Below are 15,750 nucleotides of genomic sequence, written 5' to 3' on the forward strand. Positions count from 1 at the left end.
CAAAAAGACCAACAGTGTAAGTCTCCACTTCTTTTTCCTAGTGATAAGAAGAGGAGAAAAGAAAGGGAAGATGCCTGTGGACCAATAAAACGTCCTAAAGACCTGTGTCTTTGTTCTCTCCACTTTAACCCCAAAGGATTTTGACAGCTCAGGGTTGCCAAGTTTTCATATCAAAACCCGCCTCATTGCTATTCAAAACCAGCCCAAGCCGGAGTGTAAAATGCACGTTTTTGTTGGGGTTCCCCTGGTAAAATTCGCATTCCAGGGGCTAAATATCACATTATTGGGGTCGCTTTAACCCGCGGACATGAAAAACAACCTGTGGCAACAGTGTTAAGGTAGCCCAATTCTGCGCAAAAACTGTGGACTTGGCAATGCTGTCACAGCCACTAAAAGAGCTTACAAACAGCAGAGACAAGAGAAGCTAGATGTCATCCTGGCAGGATGTAAACATGCTGATGCTTGTCATGACACCACAGCCACTGAAAGAGTTTCTCAGCATCGATTTCACTCGATATCCGGAGATGTTTAGACTACTAAATGTCCCGATGGTATGACATTTGGTTTAAACCTACACTTATATCCATTGCCACCTGTAAGCTCTTTCATTAGCCGTGGTCATCGTATCAGTATAGTTGTGTTTTCGGTAAAAATAGCAACTATCGCCAGTAGCTCACCAAGTGCAACCATTTCACGTCATCTAAATAATGGTGCCAAATATGTATAAATCGATGTAGATTTTTTTTTTAAATAACAGAAATCTTTCATGGTGTCACAGTTTCACCAAGGAAGGCAATAAAGACGAAGATAATCCACAAAAATGTCTTTAATTATAATCCACATGATACATGAAAGATAATAACTCCAGGTAACAAACACATGTGACTCTAAACAATAACCAACAGTAAACTGAACAGACAGGAGACTTTAAATTGGGCAGTTGTGGAGGGAAAAACAGGTGATGGGAGTTAACTGATAATGAACTAAATGAGAACAGGAATATCCAAATAAGGACAAACAAGAACTGGAAGGAACTGACGCAAAAGGACTAAACCAATACAGAAGACAGAACCTACATATAACACAACAAAAGATTTCATAAATGTGACAGTTTGGCCCCCTCCTGGAAGGCGTGACCCGTAGAAGGATCAACGGTGGAGGGAGGGCGCGAGTTCAGGAGGAGGCCGAAGGGCTCGAGTAGGGCAGGCAGGGAGGCATGCAGATGACCAGGGTGGCTCTGATGGAGGGAGGAACTACAGGAGACAGGAGGGACCATGGAGGAGTAGACGGAGGAAGGAGCCATGGTGAAGATTGGAGGGACCAGGTTGGCTTTGACAGATGGTGCATTCCAAATGGGATATATCACCCTCTAAAGGGCACTTCGGAGTGAAAACTATCATGGTCGCCATATTGAAGGGTTGTCCCGAACCGAAGTGCTCAAAACTGGCCACTTCAAAGGGCCCTTTGGAATGCAGGATTTCGAAGGGTACAACTGATGGACACTTCAGGCCCCCATGATCATTTGCGCTAATTCTTTCCATGATGACGGCGCTTCCGTGTGGTCATAAGGACATTTTAAGAAACAGTTGTTTGGTCCCTTACACCCTTCAACCCCTCGAAACTATCACTCCGGAGGGTAAACCCTTTCAAATGATTAGGGCATAGGGATGAGCCCTTCTGAATGGACCGCAGGGAGAGGGAGGAACCAAGGAGGAGACCAGGTGGTGGAGCCCAAGGTGAAGACGGAGAGTCGACAAGCCAGGGGGAAGCCGAGGATCCAGAGAGCCAAGGCAGAGCAGATGGCTTCGGCGACCGAGGCGTAGGCGGAGATCCGGAAGGCCTCAGCAGAGCCGGAGCGAACAGAGGACTGAGGTAGAACTGAAGGGAATGAGGAGCCCAATGGAACCAAAGGGATGATGGGACATGGCGCAGCCAGAGGAGGGCAGTCCCTAGGTGGAGGTAGGGGGACGCCTGACCAAGGTGGAACTGGAGGGACGAGGGAGCCCAGCGGAGCTAGTGGCCGGACAGGCTCAGGTGGAAACGAGGGAGCTGGAAGCCATGGCGGAGCCGCTGGGTAACAGGACTGAGGTGGAGTCCGAGCCTCAGAGGCTGGAGGAGGAGTCGAGGGATCCTCCAGACTCAACGCCAATGGAGCTGGAGATTGGCAGACCCTTGGCGAGCCTACTCCACAGATGGTGAGCAGAGGGGCTGACAGTATAAAGCAAAATGAGCATCGAGAAAGGAAACAGTTCAATGAGAGAAGGCGGGAGAGGGAGATTGGGTGGGATATTTTCCCAGGTTAACAGTTCGGGTGAAGACTGAAGGACAGGTATCTTAAATCTCCCAGGTCCAGTTCTTGCTCACCCTCAGGGGTGCGCAGTGGGTGGGGCTTTCCCTTGCCCCCATGATCTCCACAGCTATTTCCACCATCGCTTGTGCTGTCGGCTCTCGCACCTGGTCAGACACTTGGGGCTCTGGCTCCGGGGAATCATCAGCTCTGTCGCTCTTGATGGCGATGGTTCAATGACCGCAGCAGGCTCTGGCTCTCCGTCTGCAGTGGGCTTGGCCAGCTACACGCCACGGGGTGGCAGTTGACTGGGCTTTGGGCTAGCGGCCATTATGGGTGATGATTCTGGGCTGGTGGTACTCACATGTGATGACCTCAGGCTGGACTCCGCTTCATCCACAGTGAATGCTGATCCGGCGATCCAATTTGCTAAGTTGATGTAGCTCTTCAGCGATCAGCACAGATCAGCTCTGGGCATGACGAAAGTCTTCCAGCCCGCACCAGAATCTCTCCATTAAGGTAAGGTCATGTGGCGAGATGGCAATTGTCCAAAAACTCAACCACATATTCCTCCAGGTCACGGCCGTCTTGAAAAATGAAGATTGTAGCTCATGAAGAGCTATGTTGGTTGGTTATTCTGTCACAGTTTCACCAGGGAAGGCAATGAAGACGAAGGCAATTCACAAAAATGTTTTTAATTATAATCCACACGATACATGAAAGATAATAACTCCAAGTAACATAAACACGTGACTCTAAACAATAACCGACAGTAAACTGAACAGAAAGGAGACCTTAAATATGGCAGCTGACGAGGGGAAAACAGGTGATGGGTGTTAACTGATAATGAATAAGAACAGGAACATAACGAAATAAGGACAAACAGGAACTGCCCAAGAACATGCACTGCAGATGTGATGATTTTCAGCTAATACTGACTTGAACTTCAATCTTTAAGTGTAGAACCCTCATTAATCCCAAAAACCATTTTATTACAGTACATTGGAACTGTAAAAAGGCACAGATGCTCTTTGTGCCGGGGTTTGTGTCCAATTCTTTTTGAAACGCTCATCCTGACACATAAAGTGGAGCGTTTGATGAGGGACTGCAGGACGAGGTCACACACCGACTCTTCATGCAATAATGACGAACATGAGTGATTTTTTTATGAGAGGCCTACACACACTCAGAATGACATGTGTATGTGTTTCTGTGTACATGTGTGAGAACGGAAAGAGAGAATTTATAAAAGAGCCTCTTATGAACACTTCAACCAGAGAGAGAGAGATGTGACCGAAAGAGAGGGGGAAAAAACTGTATAAACAGAGGCCAGTATCTGCATGCAGAAGTAAATAAAGCACTGCCCTTTGGTAAATGAGGGGTAGATGGCGTTTCATAACTGGCAGACATAGAATTACACATTTTAATGGTTCACTGTTTCAGGGACGATGATGGCACACACAGAATTGCTCGCCTTTATTGAGAGGACTTTGTGTGTATTATAAACATGCACATATTCAGTGTTCTGAAAGCCTCCAGCATTGAATTACTCCAGAAATACTAATGTAACGCTAATATGTCATTAGCATAATGATAACGTAATGTGACGCTGAAGCACTGAAGCTGCTTTCTGTAAAACAGATGCAGCTGGAATCAGACTTAAATCTCTCTGTATAACCAGAGTGTGTTTGTGTGTGCGTGATGTGTGATGTGTCCAAAGGTTTCAGAGGAGACATGTAGCCAAAGTGCCTGAGGTACACACACACAGAGGCCAGTCTAAACCTTATAACACTGAGAAGACCCGATGAATAAGAAGAGAAGAGATTTTTTGTTTAATACACTACCAGTCAAAAGTTTTTGAGCAGTAAGATTTTTAATCTCACCAAGCCTGCGTTTATTTGATCCAAAGTACAGCAAAAACAGTAAAACTGTAAAATATTTTTACTATTTTATTTGAATATATTTGAATATATGTAATTTATTTGTAATTTATTCCTGTGATTTCAAAGCTGAATTTTTTGTATCATTACACTAGTCACATGATCCTGATCTGCCCGATCAGCTGAGAATTTTTTCATGTTTCTTTGATGAATAGAAAGTTCAGAAGAACAGCATTTATCTGTAATAGAAATCTTTTGTAACATTATAGATGTCTTTATCATCAAGTTTGATCAAATTAAAGCATCCTTGCAAAATAAAACTATTAATTTCTATAATTTCTTTCCCCCAAAAATTATAGCAAACCAGCATATTAGAATGATTTCTGAAGGATCGTGTGACACTGAAGACTGGAGTAAAGATGCTGAAATTTTATCTTTGATCACAGGAATAAATTACATTTTAAAATATATTAAATTAGAAAACAATTATTTTAAAAAGAAAAAATATTTCAATATTTCATATTTTCTGGTGAGCAGAAGAGACTTCTTTAAAAACATTAACAATCTTACTGTTCAAAAACTTTTGACTGGTAGTGTATATTTTATAATTTTTTATTAATACATGTGTATAACAAAGGTAGGATCTAATAAATAAATAAATATTTTTAAATATACACTTTTTATTTTTCTTAAATTACATTATATTTTGTTTTTATCTACTTTATTTTTTTAAGTTTTTGAATGAAATTTCTTATGCTTACCAAGGCTGCATTTATTTGATCAAAAATATAGCAAAATTGTGAAATATGACTACAATATATAACTACTGTTTTCTATTTGAATGCATTTTAAAATGTAATTTATTCCTGTGAGGCAAAGCTGAATTTTCTTTTTTGACGAATAAAAATGTCAAAATTAACATTTATTTAAAATACAAATCTTTTCTTCCTGTCACTTTCGATCAATTGAATGCATTCTTGCTAAATAAAAATATTAATTTCTTTTTTTTAATAAATTGAGTGGTAGCGTATATGCATTTTTTTCAAAATCAGAATGTTTTTTTTCTACAACCAAAATGTTCTCTAAAAGGTATTACGTCTTTCAACCATTCATCCCCAGTACCTTGTTTGTCCTGATTGCCAGCTTTGCTGTACTCAGAACGTAATTCACCAGACCAAATGTTGACTTGAAGCTGTTCTTCACTCCTCCTATTAAAGAAGAGAAGAGAAAAATAAATAAAGATGAGCGCTGCTGAGACGTAATAGCTGTAATGTGTTTAATGGAGCGGCTCATGAGGAAGTGATCCACACGGCCCTCAGAGATATCAGCCCCTTATGAGTGTGTGAGGAGTCAGCAGTGCATGCACTGTTATATTTGTCTGTAAACCACCGAGACGAATCGCGCACGCTTATGCATCGCCCTAATTATTGATGACGTTGATCAGACACTGCTTGAAGGAGCCGTTTTCTGGTCTCAGATGTCAAACATATTCGGAGCCAGATTGAATCACACAAGCGTCAATAAAACACATCTAGCCGTTCAACTGTTGAGCCCCACTGTGCTGCTGTTACATGCAAAGAACAAATTCACTGACACTCTTCAGTGATCATTTCACCGACACCCCGGTGAGTCGCAAACATGCGTCCTGCTGTCAAGATCGATTGATGAGAAATCAATGCACGCCTGAACAAATCACGGCAGTTTACACGCTTTTCTGTCTGTTGGTGTCCATCTCATCTCATCTCATCTCATCTCATCTCAGAGGAGATTTGATCAATGCTCTGAATCTGTGAGCACGTGTCACACACATGTGTTCAACAATCAGAACTCAAATCCGGAGAAAATCAAGCTTGCATGAAACATCGACATGGCCCGAAGCTGATGCTCATCTGAGAGTCTTTCAGAGCAAATGAAGATAAACACAGCTTCACCTGAAGGCACTGTACAGATGTTGCAAATAGTTTCAGTTCTCCAATTGTCTTTAGGTGATTCCGGGTTAGATTTATTGACTTGTCGTGAATTAGGAACTATTAATGATATCACCAGTCTCAGAGCAACATTAATGAATCTGGCTAGTGATTGTTAACTACACCTAGAAAATGAGCAACAGTTAGTGTTGGGTAAGATTTTTTAATGTTTTTGAAAGATTCCTCTCATGCTCTCATGCAAAATTGTGAAATATTATTACATTTCAAAATAACAGTTTTCTATTTAATGCATTTGTTTTTAAAGAAATGTTTTAAAAGAAGTCTCTTCTGCACACCAAGCCTGCATTTATTTGATCCAAAGTACAGTAAAAACAAATAACTGTTTTATAACTGAATATACTTTAAAATGTAATGTATTCCTGCGACGCAAAGCTGAATTTTCAGCATCATTACTCCAGCCTTCAGCGTCACATGATCCTTCAGAAATCTTTCTAATATGTGACCCTGGACCACAAAACCAGTCATAATGGTCAAATTTTTTTAAAACTGAGATTTAATACATCATATGAAAGCTGAACAGATAAACTTCTCATTGATATATGGTTTGTTAGGATAGGATACAACGTTTTGAAAATCTGGAATCGGTGCAAAAAATTAAAAATAAAAAAAATCAGCTGAAATACAGATGAAATAGTTAGAATAGAGTTTTGTTTAGTACTTCAAAGACACATAAAATACAAGAAAATCGTATTTTAAAGTTGTCCAAATTAAATCCTTAGCAATGCATATTACTAGTCAAAAATTACATTTTTATATATTTACAGTAGGAAATTTACAAAATATCTTCATGGAACATGATCTTTACTTAATATCCTAATGATTTATTGACATAAAAGAAAATTGTATTGTTGGCTAATGTTACAAATACACTACTTATGACTGACTTTGTGCTCCAGGGTCACATATGTCGATTTGCTGCTCAAGAAACATTTTCTTCTTTTATTATTTTCGACATTTTCTTATTTTTAATAATTATTTTTATTTATTTATAAATTTTTTTTTTTTTTTTGCATTTATTTGAAATAGAAATCTGGTAAGATTATAAATGTTTTATAATCTGTCACTTTTGATCAGTGTAATGCATCCTAGCTGAATAAAAATATTAATTTCTTTTAAAAAAAATTATCCCCAAACTTTGAATGGCTGCTTATATGCATTTTTTATCAAACTATGAGACGGAATTTATCTAATTAAAAATACAGTGATTGTGAATTATTATTACTGTTTAAAATAACCGTTTTCTATTTGAATATATTTTAAAATGTAATTTTTTCCTATGATGCAAAGCTGAATTTTCAGTTTTCAAATTCTCTCTGGGTGATATCATTAGAAATCATCACCAGGATGTGAGAATAACAATAAATCTTGTTAACCAACTGTTAACTATATACGAAGAAACAATTAAAAACAATTAAATAATATTATTTCATTTTTAGCAATGAAACTTGGGTGAATTTACAATAAATATAAATAAGCACTATTGCGAACATAATTAAACATATTTTTCTATACAAACAGAAAGATGTACAATGAGAAGACCATGAATTGTAAAATTCCTGAGTAATAAAAGAGCAACCGCTTAAAAATAACTTTACTGGTTTCCACAAACATATTAAGCAGCACAACTGTTTCAAACTTTGATATTAATAAGAAATGTTTCTTGAGCAGCAAATCGGTATATTAGAATGATTTCTGAAGGATCATGTGACACTGAAGACTGAAGTAATAATGCTAAAAATTCAGCTTTGCATCACAGGAATAAATACATTTTAAAATACACTCAAATAGAAAACAGTTATTTTAATTCGTAAAAAAAAAATTTACAATAATACTGTTTTACTGTATTTTTAATCACATAAATGGAGCCATGGTTTCAAAAACACCCCTTAATGACCCAGAAGTGTTCACTGATCCGACTGCAGGACTTTCACGGCTCCCCAGGAGTCCACAGCCCCCCGGGTGAAAGAGAGGAAACACCTCAGTGATTGACTTCAATCTGGCATTTGATAGTAACACAACAGCGCATTCATCAAACAGGCCGCGAGCCCCGAGCTTCCCTACAGCGAGATGCTTCATTCAGTCTGACACAGGTTTGACACCCTACCAACATAAAAACCAACAGCATAAACAGCCAAAGGGAAAAAGTCATGAAAAAAAATGAGGCCGGAAATAAGCCAAAGGACAACGACAGGTCGTTGTAATGCACAGTGTATCTTCAGAAACACACACTCACAGAGGAATCGGTGAGTTTTGACGTGTGTGTTTGGTGCATGTCTTCTCCATGTGTCTAAAAAAGGCTCTAATGGGATCTCTAAATATAGATCCTTCATGATATTCAGGTCTGATTCTGGCTGTAGCCTCTTCGCCCTCTGGCACTTCATCTGCTGCGTCCATCAGCCTGAGCATTTCTCTGTCTGATGAAGCAGAAGACTTATGAATGCCGGACCTTTCCTAGAGATCCAGGATCCTTTCTCATGTCAGTGTCGTCATTGAACTTTGACAAACGTGAGCTTAAAAACTTAACCGTAACATGTATTTCAGAATTATGTTATGTTTCTTCCTCAGACTGACACAGGAGAAGTTCAGCAGAATACCTAAGCTTTTTTTCTGTTTCAAAGCTCTATATATGGTGTAATTCTGAGAGATTCTTTTGCTAGTTTTTATTAAAGATAAGCTCATTAGTTGAGAATGTTATTCTGTGCGCACAGAAAATTTTCTTCTCAGAGCTTTTTTTTCTTTTCTCCATGCAAATGTTACTTTTTAGTAGGTTTAATAGTCAAAGAGGGTTTTTTTGTTTATTTGTTTTTGTTTTAAACCTTACTAAACAGAAAAAAATAAAATTAACGGAAAAAGGGGGAAATTTTTTTAAAAAAGCCAAAGGCATAAGAAAAATTAAATATGAGATACAGTATATCATATATAAAATGGTGTAAAAACAATTTTCACTCAGAAATTTTACAATTACAAAGAAATAGCAAGTAGCTCATTGAATTTAATGTGAACATTTAAGGTAGAACAGCTGAAATAGTTAGAATAGAGTTTTGTTTAGTACTTCAAAGACACATAATATTATATATTATTTATTGTACACTACCAGTCAAAAGTTTTTGAACAGTGGAATTTTTAATGTTTTTAAAAGACGTTTTTAAGAAATGTTTTTTGAAATATTTTTACTATTTAAAATAACTGTTTTCTATTTGAATATATTTTAAAATGTGATTTATTCCTGTGATTTCAAAGCTGAATGTTTATTCTAATATTCTAATTTGCTGCTCAAAAAACATTTATTATTATTATTATGTTGAAAACAGCTGAGTAGAATTTTTCAGGTTTCTTTGATAGAAAGTTCAGAAGAACATTTATCTGAAATAGAAATATTTTGTAATATTATACAGTCTTTATCATCACTTTTGATCAATTCAAAGCATCTTTGCTAAGTGAAAGTATTATTTCTATACTTTCTTTCCCAAAAAAAAAAAAGTTATTTTACATAAATGCTAAAATTTGGATCTTTCTGTTCATCAAAGAATCCTGAAAAAATATATATAATACCGTTGTTAATACTGATAATAATAATAATGAAAAAAAGTTTTAAATCAGCATATTAGAATGATTTCTGGAGGGTCATGTGACACTGAAGGCTGGAGTAATGATGCTGAAAATGATGCGATGTGATGCTTTGATCACATGCATAAATTAGTAAAAATATTTCACAATATTACTGAGTTTGGATCAAATAAATGCAGGCTAGGTGAGCAGAAGAGACTTCCTAAAAAAAAACGTAAAAATTTTACTGTTCAAAAATGTTTGACTGGTAGTGTATGCGCACAGTATAGGCTACTCCAAAAAAAATATATATATATATATATATATATATTTATATATATATTTTATTTATATATATATATTTTTTTTTTTTTTACAGTGAATACACATACACATATATTTTGCTCACTCTAATTTGTTTTGTTATAAAGATGTTATTTTTACTCAAAAATACTACTTAGGAAAATTATTATTATTATTATTTTTATTAGAAACATCTGAAACTGAGCTATAAGTGAACATCAAAGCCATAAGCTATAAGTAAACCCCCGACCAGTCCCTTAAATGCTCAGTAGTATTCCGTTTTATCTATTTATTGCTGAAATTTAAGCCAAGAGGAGTCTTGCCTAGAGATAATGGCTCTACAGTATTCTCACAAATATTACAGAGGGACTGGAAAAACTGATGTAAGTTCTGATAGTGGGGGATATGAGCTGCTTTGGTGTGATATTATCTCTGCGCTTTGTGTTTTTTGGAGAGCTGGTCCTCGCCAGGATGACGTTGTTGTTACGCACAACTCCATGTCATCATAATGCAAGTCCTGCAGAGCCTTCACTTGTGTGTATGACACTTCACACACACACACACACACACACTCACATATCCAGAAGCATGATATGCTTGGCTCCAGGACAGAGCAGAATAAACATTCTTTCCCTACACACACACACACACAGCATCTTACACGACAAACCCATTCACACACACGGAGGCTAATCCACTGCAAAGCAGTACAACAGCCCTGACGCGCTGAGCTCATCAGAAAGGGCATTTGCATTTTGAATCCTGGAGCACAACGGGAATCTTTCGTTGTTTATGACACTACAATAAGCAGCAATTCCATGCACAAACAAACGCTGATTGAATTCTTGGTGCGCGGAATAAGAGAACGAGGCGGATCCTATCAGATCGGAAAGAACAATCTCTGTGGCTGTGTTTATCCCTGCGGCTTCCGATTCATTCCTTTTTGTAATTGTTTATTTGATAGCACAATCTGACAGTGAACGTATTTGAACAAAAATACATTAAAATTATTATCCGTTGCAGAGACTGGGTATTTAGAGATCAGAGGCCACACAAACACCGAAGGTTTCATCCCGGATGCAAGCATTGACCTTTTGACCTTTGACTCAATGACGCACAAATCTTTACATTCTCTAGTTTTTAAATGGCATTGAAATAATTTCTGTAGCCACGGCAACCAGCATTCTTTTGTGTCCGTTCTCTCTCGTTATGTGGTTGCAATCAAAGTCTACGTAGTAGAAAATATGACATACCAATCATTGTAAAGCAGTTAACTATAGTTTTATATATTCTAAAGAACATTTGAGTTGGTTTTTCCTGTACAAATGTTGTAGGTGGGAGCTAAGTCTTTGTTATCTGGTTGTTTTGAATGATATTTTGTATCGACTATTACGGTGAGGTCACATGTACAGTTGTCTGGTGAATTTTCAATTTCCATGCAATCGGAAATTGTGTGAAGGTGAAAGATTTCACATTTTCTTTTATACAAGAAGTTGTTTTACTTAGATATAAATCGCAATACAAAAGAGAATGTGATCACATTTGTGACCCTGGAACACAAAACTTTAAGTCTTAAGTCACTGGGGTGTATTTGTAGCAATAGCCAAAAATACATTGTATGGGTCAAAATTAATGATTTTTCTTTTATGCCAAAAATCATTAGGAAATTAAGTAAAGATCATGTTCCATGGAGATATTTTGTAAAATTCCTACTGTAAATATATGAAAACGTCATTTTTGATTAGTAATAAACATTGTTAAGAACTTTATTTGGACAACTTTAAAGGCAATTTTCTCAATATTTTGATTTTTTTGCACCTTCAGGTTCCAGGTTTTCAAATAGTTGTATCTCAACCAAATATTGTCCCATCCTAACAAACTATACATCAATGGAAAGCGTATTTATTCAACTTTCAGATGGTGAATAAATCTCAATTTTGTAAAATTGACCCTTATGACTGGTTTTGTGATCCAGGGTCACATTTATGTTTCATGCCAACTTTAAACCTGTGAAGTTGACATATGAAATATATGAAATACTAGCCGGAATTTTATATATTTTAACCCTGCAAAGCTGACATATGAAATACTAGCTGGATTTTTATATATTTATTTTACAATACAACTGTGCTGAACTTATAAAATATAAAAGTTTGCATGTGTGTTATTGTTGAGCATCATATTTGATACATCATGATTTTATGGCATATGTGTAATATAGTAGAAATATGTAGGAAGAAACACCTCGGTTTTATTTAGAGGCTCAAACAGAGCAAAAATATGTAGTTTGCTGCAGTTGCTGATATTTATATACACAGAAAGTACACTGAAATTCTTGTAACGTAAATCAGTGAGATCTCTATGACAGAATACTTACATAAAATAATATGAAATCTCCAAATAATTTGTCTAATAAAAAGATGAGTTTTAAATGCCTTGCTTTTATGGTCAAACCTTTATTGTTGGGGGCAAAACATAATGCAATACAATGATGACTGAGAGATAAACCATTAAATGCTCCCCAAAAACTTACATTTTAACATGATTTTTCTAAAAAACAATGAATAGATCATTAAAGTTGCTAAGTTTAGTTTAGAAAATGTTAAACTTTAAATATTACTAAGGTTTTACAGCAAAAAGAAACGTACCACTACCTGAAGGTGAATGTATTTATACACTGTGTGCAGAATTATTAGGCATGTTGATATTCTGGTCATATTTTTTTTCCAAACACATTTTACCAATTCCAAACCACATCAGTCTTAATAACTACTGTCAATTTTGTATTTAATCATTTATATGTGATATATAATTGTCTGTGAAGGCTGAAAAAAAACTCCTTATATTCAGGTGTGCATAATTATTAGGCATGTTTTTTTTTACTCCCAAAACTTACTGCCAGATTTTGAAAGATAAATTCTTGAATCAGAGGTACAAGAGGATGTGATGCTTTCCCTTCAAGAGTCACTCTCAACTTATCTGTCTATAAAGCCTATAAAAAAAAAAAAAAACTGTATGTATTACACATGTAAAAACATGTATTTCACAACACGTCAGCTTGTTATTCTTATTAAGTCAGGGGTATTTTTTAGGATTTTTTACCAAGCAAAGTCTCTGAGAACCTGACACATTGCACTTCTGAAGAGTCCAGGTAGGTTGCAGTTCTGGAAAATGGTGGCGCTGGAGAACTGGAAATGGTTCCTGATGGTGTCACACCTAATTCTTCACCTTAATTCCTAATTCTTTTGCAGGTAACAAGCATCTTTTCTTCTCCACCTGTTTTTTTGACCATGCAGACTCAACAAGCATTTCGCTGTCCAATGGTCAAGCCTTAACTTTGCAAATTCTTGTAATGCATTAGTATTGCATTCTTCTCATGGGCATTTAATAATCTGGACTTTTCAGTCTGGGTTAAATATCTTTTTTGGCTCATTTTATCTGTAAAAGAAAACATGCCTAATAATTATGCACACCTGAATATAAGGAGTTTTTCACTTCCAGCCTTCACGGACAATTATATATCACATATAAATGATTAAATACAAAATTGACAGTAGTTATTAAGACTGATGTGGTTTGGAATTGGTAAAATGTGTTTGGAAAAAAAAAAAATATGACCAGAATATCAACATGCCTAATAATTCTGCACACAGTGTATACTAAGAAGTCTTTAAATTGCTAAAAAAAAAAAAATCTCTTTATAATGAATTGCTTGTTGTAATTAATATATAGTAGTCAACATTTGAAGTGGATCAAAACTTTTCATCAAAGTTGTCCTAAAATTAAAACAATACCTGTTATTGTCTTGCGACATCTTTGATGAACCTTTCTGATCCACTTCAAATGTTGACTACTGTATATATATATATATAAATCATGCAACAGAAAGCATAGTACATTGTGTGCAACAAGCTTTTCAGCAGTTTCAAACATGCTGATAATTTAGAGTGTTTGCAAATTTGCATATCAAATATGATACAGTAGCCATTATAGGGTTAAATCAGTAACCCTATGTATAAGCAGTAGTTATGATGCTTGATTTAACAAGTACCGCTAATTAATATGCTCAAAGCAATGTTAATCAACATGGAAATATTGCATAACTCAAGCGAGATGGATGCTTTACTGTAATGTACTGTTTACGGGAAGAGTTTACTCGAGGGTCATGACACTCACATGTCCTGTTATTAACATCAGCTGTTAGTGTGCATGTGTGTATCACTCAGTTAGCAAGTTCTTAACATGTTAACTTCAGTCACAACTATGGTGTAGTTATTAAATAAACACTTCACTTATGTGATGAAACAAATATTAAGTTTCTCGTGTTTGCTTAAGTTCTCAGTTTTGTTTAAGAGTGAAAGAAGCACATCAGCGTGTTTCTGTACTTCCGTTAAAACTTCTTATGCAAATGCCAATTAGCACACGCTTGAGGCAGCATAACCATGCAAGCGGTGTGAAGGAAAGGAAGTTGGCCTCAAGCTGTCACTCTTTTATTTCCTCTAAGCTTCTTTCATATTAAATGCACCTGTGGTCTCATCCTCTTCACGTCGCAGCCTGACACAGGTGTTAGAATAAACGCAGTTTTAATTAGATTTAGTCTCATATCCTGAACGAAAGTGCTTCGTGAGGGACGTCATAGACAGTTTGGCTTCCAAACTCAGAACTTTGTAAGACTAGAAAATTAAAACATAACACAATGAAATCATTGCGTTCGAATGATTTTTTTTAAACATCTCTTTGAAACGATGGATGGAGTGTAATTTCTCTTGCCTGTACTGCCCTCTGCTGTCCTAAATCAAATAGTCACTCATGTTTCTCTGTAAATGGGCTTCAGAATGAAGATGCTTTATTAAAAACAACAAAACGGAAGTGCAAAAGTTTTATTTTTGAGGACGTCAGGTTTCCGTTGTTTAGATTTCAGGCTAATATGCTTTGATGCACTTTGTAAATGGTAAAATGTTGGGGGGATAAAAGCTTTATAAATTATGTTAATTAGTTGTGTTTGTACACACAGTGCCTGCAAACTGCAAACATACATGAACCCAAAATTATCCATAGTGTCACAGCATTGCTTGTTTTATTAAAATGAATGAATGAATGAATAAATAAAAAATAAGCATGCAATAGAAAGAAAGAAGGAAAGTTCCAAACCCTAAAAAAAAATAAACACACACACACACACAAAAAATAAACACACACACACACACACACACACAAAACACTTGTTAAATTAATATTGTATATGTATATTGTATATTGTATATGATGTATTAAACTTTATTAAATTTATAGTTTAATACAATATATAGTTTATAGTTTATATATAGTTTATTATACTTGTATATAGTTTATTATATTATATAGTTTATTAACTCAGTATTCCTGTTTTTTTAAATTGTTTTGTTAAAATGAATGAATAAATACAAAAATAAATAAATATAAAATATACAGAAAAAAAAAAAAAAGAAAGAAAGAAAGAAAGAAAGTTGTCGTGGCCAAATGTCCAAACCCTAAAAAAACAAAAATACACACACAAAAACACTTGTTACATTAATATTGTATATGCTGATTTATTAAACTTTTTAAAATTATTTTATTATATATATATATATATATATATTGGTATATATTGGTAAATCACGAGCAACTCAGTATTCCTGGTATCTAACTGTTTAAAAAAATAATAAATGAATGAATAAAGAAATAAATTCATTAATTAATTAATATTGTATTACTATTGTATATG

The sequence above is a fragment of the Labeo rohita genome, chromosome 21, assembly GCF_022985175.1.
Source record: "Labeo rohita strain BAU-BD-2019 chromosome 21, IGBB_LRoh.1.0, whole genome shotgun sequence".
In the NCBI taxonomy this organism is placed as follows: domain Eukaryota; kingdom Metazoa; phylum Chordata; class Actinopteri; order Cypriniformes; family Cyprinidae; genus Labeo; species Labeo rohita.